This window comes from Delphinus delphis, chromosome 13 (genome assembly GCF_949987515.2).
Source record: "Delphinus delphis chromosome 13, mDelDel1.2, whole genome shotgun sequence".
In the NCBI taxonomy this organism is placed as follows: Eukaryota; Metazoa; Chordata; class Mammalia; order Artiodactyla; family Delphinidae; genus Delphinus; species Delphinus delphis.
The window spans coordinates 78,437,559-78,462,168 of NC_082695.1; the positions used below are offsets into that span (position 1 = coordinate 78,437,559).

At 39.4% G+C, this 24,610-nt stretch overlaps 1 protein-coding gene across 1 annotated transcript in view; it reads left to right on the top strand.

Annotated features, from left to right (window-relative positions):
• Nucleotides 1–24,610, top strand: part of CDH7 (cadherin 7) — a 110,674-nt gene that overhangs the window by 12,657 nt on the left and 73,407 nt on the right. The window lies entirely within an intron of this gene.

Consider the following 24,610-nt stretch of genomic DNA (forward strand, 5'->3'; position numbering starts at 1 on the left):
CTTCAGGTGTCTCAGCATTCTGCTTCGGTTTTAAAAGTTAAAGGAGCCTTTTCCATAGATTTTTTGTTTATTTTTAAATAGATTGCTTTATTTATTAATATGTCATTCTAAACATTGCATAAATACAGCCTATATAACTAGAGTACCAAACACTGTTCCGGTAAGAAGTTCGAGAGTACATTTAGGGCAATTTTAAGAACTCTGAATACTTTGGCATAGACGGGTCTCCAGGCTGAGAGACAGCCTGTTGCATCAGTAACACATCGGCCAGACTGTGGGCCCTGGACACGGCTCAGGGCTGTACTGGGAGTGTCTGAAGCTACTGCTGTTTCTCAGCCTATTTTGAGGCTACAGCCTAGTCCACTGGAAAGACATGGGGCCCAGGAGACAAGTTTGGAATTTGAATGATAGTTGTCCCACCCTGATGACCTGGGGTCACAGACTTTACCATCCCCAGAATTCCTCTGATGGCCCTGGCACTGTTTTAAAGCCTGCCGTAAACCCAACTGAAGGAAATAAATGAAGAGAAAAGGGATGGGGGGAAGGAGATTGGTTATTTTGCGGCTTTCTGGAATGTTCAACACAAACGATAGCAGCATGATTTCAGTTGGTTGTCTGATAAGAAACGTGTAGAGGATAAAAGAAAATGGGGATTAAACCCCACAGATAAGGGCTTTAGAAAAATAAGAGGGAAGAGTTTTGTTTTCTCATAGGGAATTGGAAATTATGTGACAGTTTGCATTTTACATGATCACCCTTGGATATATTACCTAGTGCAAATGGTAATGCATTGGTAGATTATGGCAGTGCATTGAGAAGGAGTTTAGCCTAGTTACTTGTGAAATCCTAACTCAGATTCATAAAGCAAGGAGATCCAAATGTGACCCTCACCATCACCACTTACTTGGAAATAACATCCCTCAGTATCTGCAGGGGATTGGTTCCAAGACCCCCTCTGCCCCATCCCAAGGATACTCAAGTCTGAGGATGCTCAGGTCCCTTATATAAAATGGCCTAGTACAGTTGGCCCTCCTTATCTGTGGGTCTCGAAGTTGGCTGAATCCCCAGGAATGCGTAATCTGTGGATTTGGAGGGTTAACTGTACTCAGCTTCTGTCAGCTTCATCTCTGTAAAATGGGTTTAATAATAGGTCTTATGTAATACAGTTGTTAGAACTAAATAACATAACATGTAAAGTACTTCATCTCTCATAGGAAACATTCATGAAGGGTTAGCTGTTATTGTTAATAGTGATACATGTTTTTACTTTGCTGTCCGTCACTACTTTCTATAATTGACCTGAGTTAGGTGTTTTCTTTTTAAAGCATAGTTTCAAAAGAACCTATAGTCTAAGGAGAAAACAAGTAGAAACCCAAGCAGCATCTCTCACATTGGCACATTTCATGACCACAGACAAGTCTTTCAAATTTCCTTTCCTTGTGTGCTCATCTGTTATGAAGGGACGGTGGTGCCGAATCTCCCATCGCCACAGAGTTGGACTCTGAACCTCCAACAGACAATAGCTGTTAAAATACTTTGAGATGTATAAAATACTAAACCTTAAATAACAGTTACTTTTGATGGGAAAAGCAGTTACTAGTTATGTTTATACAATATTAGGTTAGGAACAGAATTTACAACACATATACTCTTTTTTGGTAATTACTGATGAAGTACACTTGGACAGTCTCTTTCTCTTGGTCATTATTGATGAGTAATATTTGATACATACCCTAAAAACACTTTAAGAATTTGGCTACTGTTTTAAATTTTACATATTCAGAATCAAATCAGATTTAAAATTCCATAGGACAGCTTTTCAAACCACAGATTTGAAGAAAGGGCAGGACACACACACACACACAGGATTGTTTTATTCTCAAATACTTTCCAAATCTAGAAAGCTAATGACATCTTTGAGAGTTTCCCAGGAGGCAAGAGATTCCAATGCCATTAGGATTCTGCTGAAGAAAAGTGATGCTTAATGGAGCTAGACAAATGGAATTGCTTGTTAATCTCTCAGTTAATTTTCTTTCTTTCTTTCTTTCCCTTTTTTTTCTTTTTTAAAGATTATGCCTGAGGTCAGAACTTCCTTTAGTCTGAAGTTTGGCTCAAACCTCTTGTTAAGGTTTATCCATCCTATATGCCATAAAGTTCTGAATTCAGAAACTGAGTTTGATTAATTCAGTTTTGTTCCAAATATGGTAGCATTTAAACATCTGTTGAGAATTAATACTGTTTGCCTAACATTTTTGGAGTAGTGGAATTCTGACATTTTGAGGGAAGAAAGGGGATCGAACATCTTGATATAACTTAATATTTGTAGAAACAGGTATTTTTGGTATATGTGTGTCATTGGAAAGATAAACAAGGAGAAACCAAGTATTTTGCAATTTTGATAGCCTTACTTAGACACAGAAGGAGGGACACAGAGGGTACATATTGGGAAGTATTGCTAGTCTTCTAGCAATTGTCTTCTCAGAGGAATTCATTCAGGTAGGCAGGTGTTCTACAGTATAATTAAAGAAAAGCCAGAGGGAAAAAGAAGGCCGGAGATGATCTTCCCTTTTTTAAAAAATAAATAAAATGAAAGACAGGATGCTGAAATAAATCATCCAAAGGATGTGTGGTACAAGGGGAGAGGGACTTCCTAAAATGCAGTTCTCCAATATAAAGCTGAAGAAATGCTTCCGTAGCTAAGTATTTCTTCACAAAAAAAAATAATCAAGTCAGTTGACTGTATCCAAATGAAAGCTGCATGAGTCTAAGGGCAAATTCTATACATTTGAACGTGAAAATCCTCAAGGTTTCCAGATAAAATGAATGCTAAACCCACCCAAAAGCTCATAGGAGGCTTATTACATGATCTCTACGGTAAGGCTTGCCTTTAGGTGAAAAGAAAAACCCTTCAGCTTGGAGCAAATGTATCCATCTAAATAGAAGTATCTAGTTGAGTGGAGAGAATACATATTCTGGCTTCACAAACTCTTCACTGCAGTTTGATCCCATAACTTGGGGGTAATCTTCCTACTTTATCCCCTACATGATGATGTGAGAATTCTAATAATTCATACCCTGCTCCCACAGACCACCAAAGTATAACTATTATTCAGCTTAAAACACGTGTATAAAAATATGGAATGTAAGTGTACCATATTCTTATATTAAAAAATAAGTGTACCTAAGAATATCACGAGTGCCCCTTTTGTTGGTTTTGTAACAATGTCTGCATAGAGAAACTAAATTCACCCAAATTTCTTTCTGCTTTGATCATCAGCCATTTAGTTATTTTAATCTGTATTTTTCAGGGAGTCAATGACTTTTCCTTTGTATTTACTTCATGCTGACTGATCTACAACAAAATGCTAAGCTTACCTAAGTGTCTGGGATTATTATTTTTATCAAGAGCTGGTGCCATGTTGATTCCAATGCTCATCACCCTGAACTCATACGGTATCACATGAACATGATGGGCTAAGTTACAAAACCCAAATGGGAGAAAACTGCATAGAGAAACTGGTGTATTCTTTTTCCCGGAGGTACATGCCATCCTTCATATTTCTCTACCATCAGAACTTACACGAATGAGAATGAGTACCGCTTTAAGTTTTGTGCCCTATGCCCCTCACCCTTACGAAGGCTCTTGCTGTCAGGGAAACACAAGGTCAAGGTTAGCACTTGCCTAAAATCGAGAATGCATCCGTCTTTAGATTTTGCATCCTCAGTTGTCTTGCTTCTAGTCTTGGCCTTTCGGCAGAGAAGCCAATAAGAGGATTTTCCTCCCCAAATCTCTGACACTGATTCAGTTGTACTACTTGTGGTCTCCACTTGAGCCACATATGGTCCTCCCCAATACTTTTTGGAAGTCCGTGGAGCTATAAAATATAGATAAGTAACTGCCCAAGATGGAGATAGAATGGGAAGAATTGACAGTCTCTGTAGTGTTTTAGAGGAACATCTGCCAAACTCGAATTTAATTCTGTCTTATGTCTGTACCATTGCCATTTTATCAGAATTGACACTGAATACTCAGAAAGATTTGATGGTGGTGCTTAGTGCCCTTTAGATTGGCCCTGTTCAACCTTTCATTTTATATACATGTACTAAGTTTTATGTCAACCACAGTTAGTAGATGATAAATGTAATTGAGAAGAGAAACTTCAATTTAAATAAGAAATCAGGTTAACAACATTTATATTTTTCTCTAAAATATCATGAATATAATCTGACCATGCATATAAATTTCACGCAAATATATGCAAATGTACATACGATAACTGTTTTTACCTTGAGCATTTTATATACTTGAATGTGGTTTTTGGTACAAATTTAGAGCTATTTCACTTATGAAAAAATAATTTTGTGTTTACAAGTCAACCTTTTAGGTATTTTAAAAGATGATGTTATCAGAAGGGAATATGTAACAGCATATGTGCAATCCAAATCCTTTTCATTTTCACCTTTCCCTTTTCCTTTCCTCTCTTCCCTCTCTCCCTCTTTTCCTTATCATTCCTCTGCCACATTTTAATATCTGTCTGCCACTTAAGAGGGAGAGGTACTATCTTAAATAGGGCAAACGTCCTTGGTCTCTAAGTATCCTATTGGTTGATTTCTACTTGTAGGTAGAAATGAAATATAAGGATAACAAAAGTGTTACAATGGAGCAAAATTTTCCTTTGGATGGGTGGTTATGTTTCTGCAGTTGATTCTCACTATTTATGGTAATTATATTCTATAAAGTTGCCATGAACACTGAATGAGCAAATACTGAGCCATTGATCCTGGGGAACATTAGAGATTAGGTTCTTGTGAGCCTCTGGTCACAACATTTCCATCGACTGATTAACGCATAACCTTGTTTTACGTGTGTTTCTGTTTAAAGACACCTTATTTTATATATAACATATAACTTATATGTGATATATGTATTGATATATATGTGGTTGATGATTAACATTGAACTCACAGCCAACAGCACTATAACTCATGTCCTAACAGAGCTTAGCCAACACACATATTTTTCCCCCTAGGGCACATCAAAGCCTTCTTGTGCCTACGAACACTTCAGCACTACACTTGGGGACCACTTTAAATAGCAAAAGCACCAATAAAAAGCACACAAAAGAGTGGCACTAAATAGACTGCAAAATAAGCACTTATTTACAATATGAGCGCTGAAACAGGAAAGCCAGAGTGTTTAACCTTGGTTAGGAATGGGCAAACCAGGAGACTCGAATTTTTTGCTGCTTTGCACATGTCCACAAATGACTACAAACAAATAAATGACAACAAGTAGGTGAATTCATGAATACGGAATCTAGGAATAACAAAGTTAAGCTCTATCTACTTTAGCAAAGAGGATATGTATGAGTCATGTTTTGGACCATAATGCATGGACACTCTAACATCCAATTATTAGGTAACTAATCCCCCTAAATAAATAAACCAGAGGAAAAGTAAATTGATGTCGATGAAGATAAATTAACAGTAAGATAATGACAAAGCAAGAACATCAATAGTTGAAAATTCTGAAAAGCTCAAAATGTCGGAGATAATACAGCATCCTTTCTGAAAGCAGAATTTTCAGTTCATTGCATGTGCATATATGATATAGGAGGTTGGCAAAAACACTGCACTGTATCATGGCAACCAGATTTCTTGTAGAATGTTGAGTTAGAGTCTATAAATGATAATTGCATCCTAGCTTTAGCTTATGAATACCAAATTTAGTCAGGTACTAGCACTAACTCTAGCACTAACTAAGCCCTTTGTGGTGCAAAGGGTTTCTATGGAAAATGTAGTGGTACAGATGGAAATTCTAACCCACCTCTTCATGGCCCCTCAAGAGGACCTTGGTGGGTTGAAGCAAACATCTTGAGGATCGCTGACTTAGACTTTGCAAAGTGTTCACAATTGTGCAGCGCCACATTTTATCAGGCTTTCTTGGTGGAAATTCTGAGCAGAGACAATTAGGGCGTAGTGATAACGGCTGAAACCGAAGACGGAGTAAGGCACCACGAGTAGAGTGGAGCTTATATCCTAGCGGGGAACCTGGCAAGATCAAATGGATAAAAATAGAGCATGACAGATTCTGACAAATCATCTAGAGAAAAATGCATAAGGGAATGGTATAAAGAGTGTCCATAGCGACGTTGTAATTTGTTTAAAGGTGGTCAGCTTCACTGGACATAGTATTTTTACAGAGCCCAAAGGGAGGTGCGGGATGAACCAAGTGGACACCTGGGGAAAGTAAATCCAAGCAGTAGAGGGTGGCTTGATCTGTCTGAGGAACTAGAAAGGGCTGCTGTGGCTGGTTTGGAGTGAGTAGCATGTGAGCGCAGGGAGGAAGGGGGGGTCAGCCCACCTGGCCTCTGTGTAATTGCTTTTAGTAAAGTGTTCTTTGATATAATGACAAAGCAGTTGAAATATATTAAAAGAAAAAATGTCCTCAGAAACATGTCCTCATGACTGTCGGAGAGAGAATGCCCATGACCTCTCCGGATGCTTCGAGTTTAATTGATCGTCCACAAAGAACAACATGACAAGAAGTTCTGGTAGCATCTTTTGACTCCCTCTTATTACTGAACCTTTTTTGTGTTGCCACATTTATTATTCTAGTGTTGCCTTGCTTCATTTATTTAGTATCTTGTTGGACTTAGCATCCTTATAAGCCATCATAAGTCCCTTCTGGAGCAACCTATTCACTAGACAGACAGGCGGAGAAACAGATAATTAGGAAATTGAACTTGTGTTCTTTTATGATGTTTGCAGTAACTACAGTTCAATGAATGGCTTTTGGATTGATCCTCAGTTAACTAGAAGTTGGTTAGTTTATTGCAGTGATCCACTTACAAAGCAATGCATTTAAACTATGATTTGACCAAATCCAATATGTTGCATCTAACATAATTTTTATACTATTTATTTATTTATTTATTTTATTTTTAAGTTTTTTTTGGTATGCGGGCCTCTCACTGTTGTGGCCTCTGCCGTTGCGGAGCACAGGCTCCGGACGCGCAGGCTCAGCGGCCACGGCTCACGGGCCTAGCCGCTCCAAGGCATGTGGGATCCTTCCGGACCGGGGCACGAACCCGTGTCCACTGCATCGGCAGGCGGACTCTCAACCACTGCGCCACCAGGGAAGCCCTATACTATTTATTAGAGAACCGTGACATACACAGAGCAAGCATATGTGCCATATTAATATGTCATGTAAAAATATACATATTTGTATTGGATAATTCTCAGACGAAAGGGACAAATATAATATATAGTTATCTATAGAGACAGCATGAAAACTGGATCATTTCCTTAAAATATGCCAGTAATCTGGTAGAGATTATATACTGTGTTCAGTGTAATTTAGTAAAAATATGTCTGGCTAAAGTGATAGCATGGAATTCATTGTGTTATTGTTGAGGCAAATTCTGGTCATTTAAGAACTTCATTCTTAAACTCAATGCTTGTAGAAAATACATTAACAATATATTCTTAGCCATTGTTCCAAGACAGCTCTTCCCAGTGTAGTAGATGTTATATAATATGTAGGAGAACACCTAAAATCCTTAGAAAGAAACTCAAGTAACAAGACTTAATGGAAAAATGTCTAATAGTGTTTAGGGAACCAAATATATATCATTTTCCTAGGGTCATTGGTTTTAGAGTTCATTGTATATATTATGAAGGGAGTATTTTACTCTGATTTTGATAGTCTAAGAAAAAGCATGACCATTGTGACTGTAAAGTACTTTGATTTAGAAGGAGAGTTATTTTCCACGCAAGGAAATAAAACAAAGATTACAAAAAAATTAAACTTTTAAATAGAAGAAATAAAATGTTTGATCATGAAGAGCAAAAGAATTTTTTAAAGTAACGTATTATAATAAGATACTGAACATTCACTTTAAAATGTGTTATAAATAACTGTAGTGTTCATTGCAGCTACATGATTCTCATGTATTGGCATGTCGAGTCTGGTTCCCTAGGCCCAGAGATATTACCTGACATGAAGTAAATGGTGGTAGTAAATCTGAGTTAATGCTTCCCATTAACATGGTTATAACGTGAATTGGTAATGAGGAAATTTTCACCGTGGCATTTAACACAGATTCAGGCTTGTGTTTCTACAGTGAATGTACCTGACTGTATAATAGGGAGGGATGAGGAAGTATTTTTCAAGCTCAACATTTTGATATGATATATGATGTTTCAGGAGCATAGCTAACATTGAAAAAGGTGATAACCGAAAAAGGTACGTGTGTTGTGGGTCCTAAAGCTTCACAGGAAAAAAATGTAACAGTTGCTTTTGGATGTTTTACAAAATTGTAATTACATTGCTAAGCCAACCATTTCCCCCCAGTCCCTTGGGTCTTAGAAATGGCCTATGCAATTGTGGAGCCTAAAATCTTAAGGTGCGTTAGCTTCAGAGTAAACCCACCTCTGCATAGCAAACCAGAAGTCTTTACTGAAAAATGTTTAATTGAATATATTAACATAATGTCTCTGAAAGGATTGGGTTCTTGTTCAAAATCATGTTGTACAGGGATAGCTTTCAGCGTTGGTAACTCTCTGGGTCAAATAATTTCCTTGGTTTCATGCCCATCAATGAAAACTCATTATTTCTGACAAAAGACTGGTATATTTTAAATGTTTTTATCAAAACAAATTAAGGATAATTATCATTAGCAACATTATTGACATGCAGGTTGAAAGTCATGCGTGAAACACTTTGGAAATTTTTACTAAAAAGTATGTATTTTTAATTTTAGTAGAAATTTGATATGTGTGTGTGTATGCATGTTTATATGAATAGAAAGGGCTTTTCTTGCAAAACATTTAATTAATGTTTTAAATTCATTGAATTATGCAACATATATTTAGGTGCTCAGTGGTCTAAGGAAGATTACTGAAACTTTGATTTGAGGGAGCTGGTTATTAACTTCTGCGTTGTTTCTGTTGCTGCTGGTGTTATCAAAAGTGGGGTCAGGCTGTTTACTGCTCAAAAGCCAATACTTGAGAGGCAAGGTTGGTGGAAAGGAAAGGTTGCTTTATTCTGGAGGCCAGTACCCAGAGGGGAGAGGGTGGACTCGTGTCCAAAGGCTGATGCTCCTATGACAGTCAGTAGGCAAGAGCTTTTAAAGGGGAGTTTCAGGGGTGTATAGGTGGAGGGAGGGAGCTACATGCAGAAATGGCACAGTCAGCTCTGACAGTCGTCTGGAAATTGGTCATGCAGTGGTCTGATCAGAGTCATCTTGATTGTTTTGAGTATAGTTAATCTTTAGTTCCAGAGTGGATTTGTTTCCATTTCTTTGAGGCCAGGTCTTGGAATTGTGGCTTATGTCGTGGCTGCAGTCTGGTCATCATGTAGTTAACTTCTTCCCCCTGGTGGGAGTTTCAATATGTACAAAATGACTCAAAGGATATGGCCTATGGATAGCCCTTGACTTTACTGAATAACTATTATTATTTTGTCCTGTTTAACTGCTCTGCTTTGCTTCTGCATTTTTCTCACTTTTCTGATTGAATTTATTCTTTGGCTAAAGTTTTTCTACAAACAAAAGGCGGGTGGAGTACATGGTGGGGAAGGACCATAGGGTCCTGCTCTGTTTCACTGGTAGAGATCGTTTTGGTATAAGTTCAATGTAATTTAACAAAAATTTACTTAGTATTTGCCATTCATTCTACAAGATATGACAGAAACTTTCTTACAAGCATGAGGATGTAGAGTGGTTATCAAATACAAGTCACACATTTTCAAGAAATCTTAGTCTAAATTTCAGATTGGGACTAAGTGATAAGGGTATAGATAGAAGAAAAACAAAAGTAGAGTTGCTTTAATTTTGATTTCTACACTATAAAAGAGTGGATGGGCTGTCCAGATACATAAAGGCAAGGAAAGTAGTGTAAAAAGGCAGAGCTATAATTCCTTGCTTGCGGAATTGGCTCTGCTCTTGGGTGAACTCTTTAAGGGAGGATCTTTGTCTTTCATTTTTGCATTCTCAGCACTGAGCAGATGGTCTGATATAAGTATTTTTAAAATATATTCCACAGATGAATATAGCTGAGAAACTACAGTTTCTGAGTAGACTGAGACTAATAGGACTCTTGCACTCCGTAGATGTAGGAGTGATGTATTTCCTGAATAAGTTGGTGAAACTCAAGGCAAAGGAAGTAACCAGTTAGTGTGAAGAATGGAGAAGCGTAAATCACCGTTACTCTTTAGTGGGATCGATCTTAGTGAAATGAAAGCACTGAAATCTTGCCTTAAAATCTTAAGCAAGAAGAAAGGTAGATATTAGCTCTACAGATTTTTGTTTTTTCAGTATTTTTCCTTACTCTGTCCTTCGTTTGAACACACACAAAACAAGTTTGTATAAATCAGGAATCGATCCAGATTCATCAAGTGAACAACGTATTAAAGTTAAACTGTCCAGACTGTGGCTGGTTTGGTGCAGAGTTGGGTATAAAATGGGCACCTGCAATAATAGGTGGTTATTTCAATGAACATTTATTAAGTACCACTAATGCACATGACTCTCCTCAAAAACCTTCAAGCACAGTGGAATTTTCATTACTTAGAGCTATTTCTGCTGGACTGTATACCAACTTCTACATTATTGGCTCAAGTCATCAAAGAGGTTTAAATACCAAACAGACTTTTTAAAGAATTTTTATTTTACTTATTTTTGGCTGTGTTGGGTGTTTGTTGCTGCGCGTGGGCTTTCTCTAGTTGCGGCGAGCGGGGGCTATTCTTCGTTGGGGTGCGCAGGCTTCTCACTGCGGTGGCTTCTCTTGTTGCAGAGCACGGGCTCTAGGCTCACGGGCTTCAGTAGTTGTGGCTCGTGGGCTCAGTAGTTGTGGCACATGGGCTTAGTTGCTCCACGGCATGTGGGATCTTCCCGGACCAGGGCTCGAACCCGTGTCCCCTGCATTGGCAGGCGGATTCTTAACCACTGCACCACCAGGGAAGCCCTACCAAACAATTTTAAAACAGGAAAGCACTTGGGGTCATCATCACTGAATTTAAGCTGGCTTTATCAAACTGCTCATCCTGAATAAGCACACACAAAATCTGAAATTAAAAAAGAGAAAGTGGTGGTGGGGTGGGGGAGAGGAAAGGGAAGGAAAGAGAGGGAGGGAGGGAAGGAAGAAGGGAAGCAAGAAGGAAGGAAGAAACGCTATTTGCCACGGTATGTGTAGAGTTCACTTTGGCAGCTGTAAGCCATGCTGGTATGAGCAGGTATATTTAGAGATAATCCGGTTCAGAGCTCATCGGGGCCATCTGCCGCTCTGCTCAACTAGTACAAATGCTCGAGTTTCTAGTGGTTCACAGCTTCCTGGAAGTCACCACTTCACTGACCAGGCAGACCTTTCTCACGATGCCATTTGCTAGACATCTGTGTAATCTAGAGAATAACATAGTGCTATTTCTGTGTCCTTAGGGAAGAAGGAGAAGCAGAGTTATACCGGCTTTTCTTAAGATGGAAACCATCCCCGGATGGTTAGTTCATGAGAGTCAAAGTTTTTAATAAGACTCTAGATAGAGCCACCCTATCCAAGTTCAGATTTTCCATGTTGCTAAGAAAATGGGCCTGGTTGAAAACCAAATTTGGGGGTTAAGGAGCTCTAAAAAAGGAGAAATTCATGGTTCTGTAATGGTCCTATAAGAAGTCACGTCATCATGAATATTTTTCAGGACATGCATTCATTTACTCTTTGATTAAGTATTTACGAAGTACATGGGCTGTATACCCATGGGGCTATGTACTGAGGATATAAATGCAAAAAACGATTCTTGTCCTTTCTGTAGGTCACAACACAGTGAGGAAACTTAAAGATAAGCTACGTGTTTTCTGATAGGGGGTTTTATAAATGTGCAGTAGACAAATAAGTGCAAATAAGGAGCCTGGGGAGACCAGACAAGGCTTTAAAGAGGAGGTAATATTTCAGCTGAGCCTTGAAGGATGAGAAAGCAGTCCCTAAATAAATGGGACAAGAGAAAAAGGTTTCTTGTCCCAAAGGAGTAGCCAATACAAAGGCATGGAGATGTGAGAAAATACAGCTTGTTCAGGGGTCTGTAAGTGATTCAGATGGCCAAAGAATAGGGCAAAAAGGAGAAGAGAGGCAGCCACGGATCGAGAGCCATATCATGAAATTTTAATATACTTGCTAAGGAAGTTTTTGTTTGTCTTTTGGTACTTTGGGGGATGGCTTTGAGCCTATTTGAGCTTCAGAAAGGCTAACTCTGCTTGTGTCACAGAGTTTTAAATTGAAGGGGTCAAGACTCGTGGCAGAAGGTCAGTTCAGTGATGGTTAAGTATTTCAGGTAAGAGGTGGTGGGGACTGAAATAAAGTCGTGGGAAGGAGGATAAAAGAAAATGAATAACATTTATTTGGAAGGTGAAGTCATTATGTTTCCAATTAAATGTGGGGTTGAGAAGGTTGGGAGGGATGCAGAAAAGTGAAGAGAGGTTTACTTTTTCACTGCTGTCTCCACAGCATCAGCAAAGGTACCTTCCACATAGTAAGTGCTGTACCCTGGATGAGAAATCCAGTGTTTCTGGCTCAGGATGGGAAATAACAGATTAAGATGCAATTTGCCAGTGTTGAATTTGAAGTTGCCTGAGGGATATCCACCTGGAGATGTTCGTTAATGAATCATTCAAATCCCTAAACATGGAAGGTGGGTGAGAAAAACAACTTATTGAACCTGGTTGATGGTGAAGCACAAGCAGGTAGGATTGATGACTCAATGGAGAAGCAGCTGACTTTTGAGCTTAGTCATTAGCAGGGCCCTTTGGGAGTGAAGGGCAAAAAAAGGTACAATACACTCATTTTTAGCTTCTCTCCCACTTCTTTTTTTTTTTTTTCTCTCTCCCACTTCTGACTGCTCTTTTCCTCTTCACCCAGGTAGTCAGAAATAGTTTTTAAAATATTGCTCTAAATGATCTTAGTGCTTTTTGTAGAAAAGCTGTTGTTGTGGGCTATTTATGAAAGGTAATTAGCTCAAAATGCACCCACTAAATTACAAAGCATCATACACTTTAATGCGTCACTGTAGGTATAAGTCATAGAACATTATTTAGAGACATGGAATAGAAAAAAAAACCAACTCTTTACAAAAGGGCTTTCAGACATAAGAAAAAATGTTTGAAGATTTCATTAATTTCTTGCTTTTGAAGCAACAATCCTTATAAATTTGTACAATGCTTTAAGGAGGATCTAATCTGTAGACTAGAAAGGACACTTCTGTCTTTTGGTCCCTATGCTTATCTTCTCTGTTTGAAACGTAAAACAGGTATGAGTGTATGTATTTGTGTGTATGTGTGTATATATACACACATATGTGTATACATGCTTATGTATATGTTTCAGTGTTATACTTCTAATCAGTTTGCTCTTGGCATACATATATACATACATATAAGTGAAATAGTTTCATCTGAGACTCTGTATGTGGTCTTAATCAGATAGCACTAACATAATAAACACTGCTCTTTATTTAGTGTTTTGTAGTTTGTAAGCCACTTTTTTTTTTTTTTTTAAATACATTATCTCACTAGAGTCTCACAGAACCTCTTTGAGGTTGGGGGAAACATTATCATTAGTTAACGTCTATAGATGAAGAAATTAAAGCTGAAAGAACGTTATATACATAGCTAATAAGCAGAGGGACCAAACCTTGGCCCCAAATGTTGTGGTCACAGACACTGTCTATTTAGACTGATGCCAGACATTCCACTGGAATTCTTAGGGGCCATGTTAAGTGATCAAATATATAATAATAATAATTGAATGCTTACTCTAGGATTCTGTCCCAAGACTCTTGTCACTAGTTTTATAATTTGCTTAGAACATGACAGAACTATTGAGAAAACAGATACAACTTGACGAGTTTGGATTCCTTCTGCCCTCATAGTTGTATATGTTCTGCAGTTCTCCTAATCCTTGTCTGTTTCTCTTTGGCCTTTATTTAAATTGATATCTCTGGCTTTTAATTAAATGGCATTTGACTAAATAACCTTTTTCTGCTTAGTATGCTAATTTGTTTATATGGTACTTGGGTACTGAGTTTTGAAAACGACATTAACTGTTTGGTTTGCAGTGGTGTATTAGCTATGTTTCTTAAGTTCTCCTGAGGCTGACATTCTGTGTGTTAAAAAATGGCTCTTAGAAGCTCTAGCTGCATTCCGCAGAGTACCAGAATGTCTGCTGCGGCCAGTCTTTTCTCAAGAGTGGTGGCAAAACATATGGAAGACATCTTAGAGAACTGGAAAAAAAGAAGCAGAAAAGGGAAAGGCAGGGTGTTCTTGTTCTGTACCGTGGAGGACTGAACTGATGTGCCCCCTGGGGCTCACGAGGAAGTCAGTGTCTGTAGAGGACAAGTGTAGGAGCCAAATACCTCAACCTGGGAAAAGCTCTGGTGTTATCCCCTCAGGGAAGGTCATAGGTAGAAACAGTAGGCGGTATTTCACCCTAGGGCTGTGTGTCATTTATGTTTTAGTTCTCTCGCCTTATATTAAAAAGCAAACAAACAAACAAATACAATGCAGATGGGAGAATATGTGTTTCTTCTTCCTAAGGTGATAAGTATAGGAATAATACTGTATTCTAGAATAATACATTTTCCAGCTTTTTATCCCCTTACATGGCAGCAGAGTTGCATTGTAATCTTGTAGCTATGAGCCCTCTAGAACTGCAGATGAGAGCATTTTTCACTATTTTCATTGTTAACCAGTTTCCAGAGGCCCTCATCCATGCAGGCTGATTCTGTTTGGCCTGTACCAAAACTCAGCTCTTTACTGATTTCCATAAAAAATTACACCTAGCATTTTGCAACATTAAAAAATATATATCGTTATTACATTTATGTGAAGCCATGGGGAGTGCATTCAGCACTGCACTTAACCAGTCCTCCTCTGAAGCTGTCCTTGGCTATCCCACCTCTGAGACCCTGCTTAAAGGGTTTAATCGTTTTTCCTTTCCCCTTCTTCCATGAATCATCCAGCTTCTGATTCCTCTTTCTCTCTTATTTGTGCTGAGGGATTTAACAATTATCCTTCATAACTTGAGCGTTTGTAAGGAAGGGGTGGGGATCTCATTTTCCATCACACAAAGTTTGAGACTTTTTTTCCCTTTATCAATATGCATATGTATGAGAAATTACAGCGAATACACTTATTTCCGTTTCATTACAAAACAGAAACAGTTTTCACTGCATTAAAAACTTGTATAACAGTCTTGGTACAGTCCGATCTATAGATTGGCACTCCAAGAATTAGATGAGGGTTTTCGTTAGTGGTGGTAACTATAAATTGCTCACAACAACTCATCACACTGTACTTGTCACCAGAGGAGACTGTCACTCAGTGCGATTGCAATGCAGACTTGATTTTGGGGAAAAAAAAAGATCATCTTAAAAGATGTTCTGGAGAAAATGCATGCCGTGGCAGTACTAAACAAAATCCTGTCATTTATTGAAGCTGGTGTCATCACGTTTTCTTGAGTAACATATGATGTTCAATGTTTTATGTGCTCTTTTCACTTTTACTTGACTTTCCTTGATTTTCATGTTAGATAAATGCAAAATGGGAATAATTTTGGTATGAAATCTGATGGATTTGTTGTAGAAAGCCTTAGGCAATGTGTCTCGCTTTGCAAAGCCTGTCGCATTCCAGGGCAGAAGGGGGAGTGTAGGAAGGCTATGGGAGAATGACAAGTAGGAAATAGGAGATAAGAACCAAAGAACAGCACATTCTAGCAATTAGAAGATGCATTCCCCCCCTGCCACATTTTACCTTCAGAAATTGAGATGCCTCGTACAAATAGTGACATCTTAAAATGATAACATACAGGTTTCTTTTTCGTTTGTGGTAGAATATATGATTATGGTGCACTTTCCAGTCATTGAGCTCATACGATTGAAGACCTTGAATGCTAAGCTGATCTTCACTGTGGAAAGCTGTAGGGAGCCATCCATGATCTTGAGCTGGAGAGTGATGCAACTGTTGTATTTCAGTGAGATGCTTGTGACAGTCACCTAACACTGTGTTAGAGGAAGGGAGACGAATCGAGAGTCTGTGAGTGTTTTGGGACAGTATGATTTGTTTTGCTGTTAAATCGTGAGAAATAATGAAATCCCGATTCAGGGCAGAGATGGGTGGAGGTGGAGACAAAATGACAGGAGGTGGGCTATTGAGGCAGAACATTGGGAATTGACAGCTGTGTAGGGGCAAGGCTCAAAGGACCAGGAGGCATGGGGGCGGGGAGGGACTCAGAAGTTCAGTAGCTATAAGCTGACATTTTGCCTTACTAATGGCTGGGTTTTTCATATCGGGGGAATGCAAGAATCTAAGACCTTTCAGGTCATTCATCTCTTATGGTGGGAGACAGGCTGGGGCAGCGTGGTACAGATGAGATTGGGTAGCATACACTCTGTTGTTGGCAAGCTGTAGATTCAAGTCTGACCTTTTTATGTAAGTTTAGGCAGAGCACTTAATCCTGTTAAATAACACTTTCCTCATGTATAAAATTAGGCCAGTAATGCCCGCTACAGAAGTTTGTTAGGAGAGTTAAAGGCCCTTTTACCACAGCGTCTGGCACCTAATTACACTCAATAAATATTAGCTCTCACTATTAGCTATTTGAATAAGAGAGCTATAAAACAATATGTGAAGCGGCGTGGCTAAAAGTCAGGATTGCAAATATAAAGCGAAGAAGTGCAAGGGTACAGAAAGGAATAGAGGAGCTACATTCTTTAACGAGAGTGATAGGATTTTGAGTTAGACTGGATCTGATCCGCCAGCAGGAAAATTTTCTGTCATCACTTCATCATGGTTAAAGTGGTCCCTGTTCACATAGTATTGCAATCCAGAATCAGCTAGTGGCAGTGATTACTAATTGTTTTATATTTGACACGTAACCATACATGTTTATTCCGGTATGGACTTTTTTTTTTTTAAACCACAGATAATGTAAAAGAAGGGAGATTCAGCTGGAACTTTTAAATTTATTTTTTGGGGGGTCTGCAGCAAAGGAAGTTTTAGTTAATAGAAGCAAAATAGAAAATACCTGCCCAAAATGATGCCCTCCAGGAATGTTTCCTTGTATTAATATCCCTCGGTAGCAGGCTTCTACCAGGAAATCATTAGCATCTCAGCACTGCTGCAAGGAGTTTTGGGTGGTTCAGACTGACATAGAATAGTACATCTAAACCGTGTATCTGTAATGTGATGGGATGAAGAGCAGAGACAATGTATAATGTTGTAAATCTCAAAGAGAGAGCAATGGGTTTTCTTAGTGTGTATATTTGTAAGCGACGCTAATTGAATTTGTGCCTAAGATATCAGACGTTATAAGTATCATTAATAACATTTTCTTTAAAATAAGTACCCTTATCCTGCCAGATGTGTTTAGGTAGCAGAGTATTTTGCAGTACCCTTTAAAGTTACTTTATGTATGCTCTTGACATAGATTTTTAAATCAAAAACTAGTTACTTCTGTTGAATTATTTTAAGCAAATTGTGAGCTGGTGTCAGGAGGAAGAAATTTTCGTCTGTCCTTCTAGGTTCTTCTGGCTGGTCTAAGAATTAAATTGATATGAGGCAGATGAACAGGAGAAAAATCAAACAAAAGTTTAATAACATATATACATGGGCGAGACCCAGGAGAACTGAGACACTTGCCAAAATGGCTGAAACCCTCACCTTAACTACCATCTTCAGTTAAAGACAACAGAGGATGTTGGGGGTAGTGGTTTGGGACCTCAATGGGGGAGGAAGGCTTTTCCATAAAAGCACACGTTTGGTAAACAAGTGTTTACTGGGTCAGGCAGAGACAATGGGGCACAGAGTGGCCTCTGGTCTCCAGGCCCCGCCTAGTTTCGTCACCCCACACCCAGCTGATATCCTTTGCTGATGTCTTTGGTTATAGCTCTATTCGGGGAGCAGGCCTTCCATCAAAATTCTTTTAGGCAGTCAGGGAGCAGGTCAGAGTTATTTCCTGAAATTTTTGGGTCTTGTTTTCAGCTCAAAATAATCCACATGCCAAAGAGACATTTTTTTTGGGGGGGGGCAAGTTTTACTCCCCTGCGTTCCTATAGCTTTACTAACTTTATTACATTTCTTTATAGAAACTTTTATCTTTAGGGCACACTGAAATCCAGACTGTCAGCAGCAGGAAGGCAGGGTGTTGACACCTCTGGTTGCCTTGGGTGCTGAGAAGTCTCAGCAGGGACTTGGCTTTTCTGATTTATTTTTAAATGATGCTGTTCTTGAGAGAAGAGGAAATGTGTCTCAGTTCTTCTTAGGTCACCTGAGCCAAAATATAGCCTTCTTATTTCTTATACCTGCTATACGTTAGATGAGACAGTTACATATCCCATGGAAGGTCCTGACATGGGAAACAGGTTTATTTTTCATTTAGGAAGCTTTCGTGTTTATTGCAGTTTTGCCAGAGATTTTTTTAAGGCAAATTACTGCCTAAGCTCTGCAGACATGCTTATTTTCACTTCTTTTTCAAGTTAATAAACCTATTTTCCTCTGCTTTTCAAAATGATATTATCAGTAAAATGGAAGACTATTTCCCTCTCAGCTCCTTCTGTATTCCTTTCTTCCTTTAGGTCTGTAGTCCTTGCATTGGGTATATAATAGCGTGGCCTGGAGAGCTTTTAAACATAATAATAATAATAATAAAAGCCTGTGCCCGTGGACACATATTCTAACTGAACTATTCTGTAGTAGGTCTGGGCGTCGCCCCACTTGGGTGAACAGAAGACACTTGCGTGGAGAACTTGACGGGGTTGTATAAGGAGAAATGCGTTGAGATTTGGCTCCGGGGCTCAGTGAGTTAAGGCCATTTTGCTTCTTCCTCTTTCCAAATGAAAAACCCCACAGAGGATCCTCCCTACCCCTGTGACTGGTTCATTCACAGTGTGAAGTTTGTAAAAATCAAAGCATTTGGGAGCGTGGGAAAAATAAGAGTGTATCAGGTGTGGACTGAAAGAAACAAGCGGCATTCTGCCTGGGGCGACGTCTTTTATGAATTTTGCCGCCCTGAAACTTCTTCCTCGGTGGTTTCTGCTTCTGGTCTATATACGTATACATCTCTCACCAAGTTGTGCAAACGTGCCTCTCACCTTCCTATGCCCCTGCAGGAGGAGCCGTGGTGTGCATGAGGACAGATGTCCTCGGAGAGCCAAGCTCTGCCCCTCTTTAGTCATTGAGTTAGTTACCTGCATCCAGGGAACAGACTCCTGTAGGGGATTTATTAGCGGGGTTCTCAGAATCAAGACTTGTGAGGGAGGGAGGGAAGTAGGGCTGGGCGGAGGGAGGAGTTGAACTGCAGTGCGGTTGCAACCTAGAAGGGGGCTAACCTTTGCAGATCTGTGGAGCTGGGAAGGCTCTTCAAAGTTGTCCTGGATCAGGGGAGCGGGAGAAGTTTTAAGTCAGCCACTCATTGGCTCTGGGATGCCCCCGAGAAAGAAATAGTACCTTTGGCAAAGTGGCTGTCTTTGTTGTTTTTGCCATTTGCCAACTTTGTAAATGTCTCCGAAGTGAGTGACAGTGTTCAGGAAGAACTTAGCTGAGAAGCGTCAGCACCTGGCACTCCCGGTGTTTCGTGGGGTCAGGTATGGCTGCCATGACTTCCCCTAGAGGGTGGCTGCCATGACTTCCCCTAGAGGCCCCCTTGCCCCACTCACATCCATTTGCTTCAGGTAATCAGTTCAGGGGGCAGCTCCAACACAACATGTTTGACCTCTTTTCTTGGTGGGATTTACAAGAATGTCAGTAGGATGAACTACAGCCCCTGGTGTTGTAGCCCATCTCCAGGTTACAGCCAGCACTCATCATTTTCCTCTCATCACCCAGCCTGCCTCGGGCTGAGGTTCTTTTGCACTTGTCCTTTTAACATCAGAATGGGGCAAGAGGGTATCAGGAGACAGCCAAGTGCCCAAATGCTAAGCCTGTTCTTCCTGCCTCCATGGTGTAATGGAAGCCCGCACTCTCCTGGTGATTAAGGTCAATTACACCTACCAGGATGGCAATGCTTCTCCTTGTGCATTGGTCCCTTGGTGCGGGGAGTCCAGAGACAAGGCAGAGGATACCATGAACTTGGAGGAGTCACCTCGCTCTTGGAATGGAAGCACATGTCTCCAAGCACGTCAGTAGGAGTGAAGATAACGTGGACATTCCCACTGTAACTCTAGTCCCTGGTCCTGTGTATTCTACCTGCCCCAGGAAGCTGTATGATATTAGAGGAGGCATCTGCCTCCAAATAGTGGGTGTTTTCCTACAGCAAGTGGTAAAGGGCTGAGAGCAGACCGACTCTAGCACTTCCAGCAGTTGAAGTGAGTGTTGCAGCCCTTGGGGTGAAGGGGGTGGGTTGGGTGACCCACTGTGGATCCCCTAGAGGGGAGTCTCTGGTGTGATAATAACCTGAGGTTTGAGATCATAAATATTTTCTTTCCACTCCTGCTTTCTTTGTTTGCTTTATATTTCCAATCTTTTTATAATAAGCATGTGATAGATGAAAATGTTAATTTTTTGAGCAGACACGCATTGTTTCTGTGGGGAAAATATAGTAAACCAACACAGTGTCACGGATTCTGTTGCATATAGTTCTTGCATCACCTTAATGTTCTCTCTGCCTCTCTGCCTCTGACCAGTACTAACTTCATGTAAAATATAAGCAGAGCATTTTGTTTTTCTTCGTTTATCTTTCTGGTCCCGGAGGGATGCCTAGAACCTAAGAGCATCCCTGCATCTTGATAATATGAACTAGTTATGTACAGAAAATGCAGCTTACATTCATAATACCTTGTAATTTTGCATCATCAAAACATACTTCCACCTAATAGTCCACAAATTTGCTTCTCACGCTTCTTAGGTTTCCTGAAACCTGAATTTTGTGAAAAATAAAATTGTTTGCCCCCACCCCATGGAAAATTGATATAATTTTAAAATGGTTTAAAATTTAAATATAGCTGTTGTTTAAAGTACCACATCCTATTTGGTGGATACGTAAATTATACACTGTGTACTTTTCTCCCTGTTTCATTGGTAGTTAGAGGAGGGACAGTTCCCTTTTAAGTAAAATATATAAATAAATCAAAACACAGAGAAAATGTTGTTCAATAATCTTATATAGAAGAAGTTATAAATACAAATGAATTAAAAGTGATTAACTACTATATTTTCAACCGTGATATTATTGACAAGCAGGTTTCTGTGTGAGGGGTATTATCTGTTTGACCAAAAATTTTCGAGCTGGGATGCTGGTTGAAAATTTTGATTCCTGTTTCCAACTCAAAGAGATTCTGATTCAGTAGACTTAAGATAGAGCCCCTAAATTGGCATTTTTAACCAATGTCCCAGGTAATTCTGATGCAAGAGCCCTACATACTACAAAAAATAACAAGTACATTAGCCAAACAGCAGGTTAACATCAGTGAACTATTCTGCAGTCTTTTAAATTTTTTTAATTAAGCAGATTACAGAAGGTAGATTGTAAAATATATTTATACTGTGATGCCTCTTTTAATATATCACATGCAAAAATTATTCTGTATTAGAAACTAGTGGATCCTGTGTGTTTCTCACTCTGACTGTCCATAGAAAGGAATGTATTCCATCATTCAGTAAAGTTTCTTCCTGGACATCAAGTTCTGCCCTTCATTACTAGACTAATCCTACTAATTACTAGTCTTCTTGTCTCAACTTAAATATCTTTTATTTAAAAAGCACTTCTCTGAACCCCTGAGGTTGGTTTGGTTTCCCTGTTATATGATTTCGTAGCCTTCTGTGGGTGCTTTTTTGTGGTCATCAGAATTGCAGTTGTTTGTTCAACCTGGTGCTCTGACAGTTTGCGCCTCCGTAGATGGTCTCATGACCATGGGGACTATTTAGTTCAATGCCTTAGGCTTGCCTCTGCCACCCTGTCCCTTTCTGTCTTCATCCATACACACCTGTACACCTGACCTGTAGGATATACTCCGTACTTATTTTGAATAGATGATTAACAGATGTTGAGTGTCTAGATGAAGACAGAAACAGGCCTGATTCAAACTTTATCTTACCAGGACAATCTAGTTTGGGCACCAAGAGTAATGTCAGTTGTATCCCTGTAGTCCAGGTCATAGCTGAAGTGGTGCTTTCAACCTGGTACTTTTAATACCTGCCAAAGGGATACTTTTAACTTGTAACTTTAAAAAAGATGTCAGAAGGGATTAACTAGACAAACGCTAAATACCCAGTGAAGAATATTTGAAACCAAGTTTACCAAATAGATATCACAACTTACAAATACACGTACATAGTTACTGTGAATTTAGAGTTAACGGTCAGCCCTCAAGATCTGACTTGTAAGTTTAAGTGTTGAATGGCCTCGGCACTGTCTGTTCTCCTCTTGGATGAGCTGCTGTTCTCTGTTCCCCATCCTAGTCTGTGTCATCTGTGACGTTCTGTGTTTCTCCATATCTTTGTCCACACTGGTCCATCAGGCCACATTGGATGTATATTATCCTTGTATCAGAATTGATAAGTTAGGGTAGGATATTCTCTTTTTTTATTAATTTTTATTGGAGTATAGTTGCTTTACAGTGTTGTGTTAGTTTCTGCTGTACAGCACAGTGAATCAGTTATACATATACATATATATATATATATATATATATGTGCATCTCCAGTCTTTTTTAGATTCCCATCCCATTTAGACCACCACAGAGTACTGAATAGATCCCTGTGCTATACAGTAGGTTCTCATTATTTATCCATTCAATATATAGTAGTGTATATATGTCAATCCCAATCTCCCAATTCATCCCACCCTCCCTTACCCCCTTGGTAACCATAAGTTTGTTTTCTACATCTGTGACTCTTGCTGCTTTGCAAATAAGTTCATCTGTACCATTTTTCTAGATTCCACATATCAGTGATATTATATGATATTTGTCTTCCTCTTTCTGACTTACTTCACTCTGTATGACGATCTCTAAGTCCATCTATGTCACTGCAGATGGCATTATTTTGTTCCTTTTTATGGCTGAGTAATATTCATTGTATATATGTACCACATCTTCTTTATCCATTCCTCTGTCTATGGACATTTAGGTTGCTTCCATGCCCTGGATATTGTAAATAATGCTGCAGTGAACATCAGGGTTCGTGCAACCTTTCAAATTTTGGTTTTCTCCAGATACAGTATATGCCCAGGAGTGGGATTGCTGGGTCGTATGGTAGTTCTATTTTCAGTTTTTTCAGGAACCTCCATACTGTTCTCCATAGTGGCTGTATCAATTTACATTCCCACCAACAATGCAAGAGGGTTCCCTTTTCTCCACACCCTCTTCAGCATTTATTGTTTGTAGATTTTTTTGATGATGGCCATTGTGACTGGTGTGAGGTGATACCTCATTGTAGTTTTGATTTGCATTTCTCTAATAATTAGCGCTGTTGAACATCTTTTCATGTGTTTGTTGGCCATCCGTATGTCGTCTTTAGAGAAATGTCTATGTAGATTTTCCATGCGTTTTTTGATTGGGTTGTTTGGGGTTTTTTTTTCATATTGAGCTGTGTGAGCTATTTATATGTTTTGGAGATTAATCCGTTGTCAGTTGCTTTGTTTGCAAATAGAATATTCTCTTCTTAAATCAGATGAGTGTTGAAGTTTTCTCCCCCAGAAGTAGACTTCAAAATTATATTTCCATTGTTTTAACTGTTACTGTTTCTATTTTTGAACGCACAAGGCCATGCAGTGCAGAAGACTTCAGGAAATACTTTGCAACTACATGATGCTATCATCCTCTGCGACATATATGTGAATGCCTTCTCCAGAATGCCATGTGCAAAACATCTGTGCCCATCTTAAGGATGGCCTCTTCAGAATGCCCTGTATCTCCATGGAGGCCAGTGTCTTCTAGTCTTCCCTGATATTAGGACAGGAAAAGAGTTTTAGACTGGTGACTGCCTACAGACATTCAAAAGAGCTTTCACGTAGGGTTTTCTCCACTGACCCAGTTCTTCTCAACTGATCTGGGGTGAAGGACCAAGTTTTATATTGTTGCTGTTTGTGTGCAAGCTTCTTGGTTTTTAAGAACTCAGGACATACTTCGTTTTGACCTCCTAATAATTTTGCTGCTGCATTAAAAATGAATTGCTTATATTAAAAAAGTAAATCCCCCTTTTTTCATTATTATTATTGGGCTCAAGAGACATTAAATTACTCTGTAAAATGACTGTGAAAGTTGCTAAGCCCTTCTTCTCAGTTTCCATACTACCTTGACTTAGACTGATAGCACCCAGTCCCGGGACTGCTCTTTCCATAGCAGTGCTCTGGCCTCCTGTGACATATATTTGCAGAAAAAGCAAAATTTTCTTCCTCCTGCGAAGAAAGCTGAAGCTTTCCAGGGGTTTGCTTTCTAACTGCTTCTGGTTTACGACTCGGCGTTTGGAAGGAAGTGAGCGAGGCAGTAGATGGGAGCCGTGAACCGGAGACACGATGTTCTCACGATTAAATTAGCCCACGAGGAGCTTTGATCAGTAATAATTTGACTCCACGCAGATTTTTTAAGTTGGCTGAAAGTTTTGGATGTGGCCTGGAGGCAGCAACCCGA